At 42.0% G+C, this 2,254-nt stretch overlaps 1 protein-coding gene across 1 annotated transcript in view; it reads left to right on the forward strand.

Annotated features, from left to right (window-relative positions):
* Positions 1-2,254, forward strand: part of adgra3 (adhesion G protein-coupled receptor A3) — a 36,536-nt gene that overhangs the window by 15,612 nt on the left and 18,670 nt on the right.

The following is a 2,254-nucleotide window of genomic DNA, read 5'->3' on the forward strand; positions in this document are numbered from 1 at the left end:
CTTCCATTCACCATAGAAGAACTCATCTTAACCAGTGAGTTTACAAGAGAGACATGCAGTCCCTCTGAGAGTCCTGGTATCCGGTTACCCTCAAGCTCGTTCAGGCTTCCTGTTTCTGTTTTGTTGTGCGCCGTTGAAAAAAACAAAGTGGCGCACACTTTGTGCACTATAAATCCTGGCGCATCAGTGAGATCTACGTCATTTTGATGTCACATTGGTGCGCGCCACCTCGGCTGCGGCTAGTATACCGCACACTTTACTTGGTCTGGTATGACCAGAAGTTCAGTTAGCTAATGTTTGCAAACGCAATGTAGATGTTTCTGTGTAACTGACATTGGTGAGTTAGTTATCTGACTAAATGTCTCTTTTCCACTTGTACTACCAATACACAGTTTTACCATCACTAAAGTTGCATAGTCTCGCTTTAAAGCAGCGGCCACTGCGTCCACAAGTGACAGTTACGGGATAATGATAAATGCTAAAACGTAGTAGCTAAATCAGGAGCACAAGTACAAGTTGTGATGAAATTAGCACACTGCCAAAGTAATGAGTAACACGTGTGCTAATATTAGACAAAAGCAACAGCCCATTCCAGACAATGGAAGGCTGTTGCAGCAGAATTCCAGAGCGTATTTATTGCTTCTACAATTAATGTTTTGTTTGTAACAGAAAGTACGGTTAGTACTTCTAGAGGTTACATAGTCCCGTGTTGAGATCGACTTTTTCAGTGAGTTTGTACATTAAAGGGACATTTTTTATGGGTTCTGTAGTTCTTGTGATCTTTTAACAAAGGAGCCATCCATCATTCTTTGCAACTGGAGGCTTGTTTAACCCAGTTACCGCTCTCCTCAGAGAGAATATCAGCCTCATGCCAGGAACCCTCCGTAACCAGCCATCAGAAAATGATGCCAAAAACTAACTTGAAAGAACTCCAGTTTATCTTAACTCCATGTCACATGTTTTAATTTTATTATGAATACCACCTTTGAAAGGCCGTAGGTGTGCCCCTTGAAGTGGCAGCAGCTGCAAACCACCCTTTGGTTTGGGGCCATTTCAGGCACAGCTCTGGAACACACAGAGAAATATTCCGCCATGAGCCTTACTCATCATTTTTAATGAGTTACGGTAATACTGTGTACCGCGGTAAATCAAGGAGCAGATATGATGCTATACGAATTTTAATACCGCCCAACTCTACTGACCAGTGAGTCAATGTGGAGCAGAAGAGCCTTTCTCTGGACTTATCAGTCACAGGCATTCTGAACTGGGATGGGATGGCTGATGCCGTTTGTGTCCTGCTTTCTTTCAACTCCAACAACTGCAACTCCAAGCAAAGTTTACATGAAAGTAAATTAGCATTAAATTAGTAGACTCAACATGGCGGTTTTGTGGATCCAAAACACACAGCAAAGAAATGGTCTCTCACTGGCTATAACGTTCTTGCAAGGATGTTTTTCATTACTTTGTCCTGCCAGCCCATTTCTCTCTCAACACACTGCACGGAGAAGCCAGCTCTGCTAGCTCACATCAAAAGCTTTAACAAGCAACAGCTTCTTTTATTTTTTTTTGTCTATGACTTATCTATGGCCACCTACCCACCTTCAGATGACAGATCCTTGACATCAAAGAGCCGAGTTACCCAGAGGTCCTTTGTGTGGGTTCAGGTGGCGACTAGAAAGCCTCCTGAACCTCCGCTATAATGAGTGACTAGGGCAGTGCCAGCGCAGGTGAGCGCCGCAGGAATTCTGTGACCACAAGCCTTTGAACCTCAGAGGAGGGAGGTCTGGGTGTATATTTGGATGGAAAAACAAATGTATGTATATGCAAGATATACTTTTAAATTATATTTAAGGATCCATCTGCAGACTACTGAACCTCTGTCTGATAATATTTCGTTACTCATCCTACGCTTGCCCATTACAGCATTATCATTTTAATAGCGTACTATTCTATGCAAAAAAAGGAATGTACAAAGGCTTTGGGCTGCCCTACATGTTACTGTAGGCCCACTTTAATACGCAGCTTAATTTGTGTATAATTTAATACAAATACTGCAATGTAGTAGGGGGTCCCCTGCTCTGTCTCTCTTTCAGTTCAGGGGTCCTTGGCTTAAAACATGTAACTATACTATATAAGTTCTTTAAATGATTAATTCATTAGCAACATGTTTGCAGATTAATTTTCTGTTTGATGATTGACTAATCCCTGGAGATCTGCTGTTTTGTTGCTGTTTGAATTGCTCATGAAAGGTCTT

The sequence above is a fragment of the Etheostoma spectabile genome, chromosome 19 (assembly GCF_008692095.1).
Source record: "Etheostoma spectabile isolate EspeVRDwgs_2016 chromosome 19, UIUC_Espe_1.0, whole genome shotgun sequence".
Taxonomy (NCBI): Eukaryota; Metazoa; Chordata; class Actinopteri; order Perciformes; family Percidae; genus Etheostoma; species Etheostoma spectabile.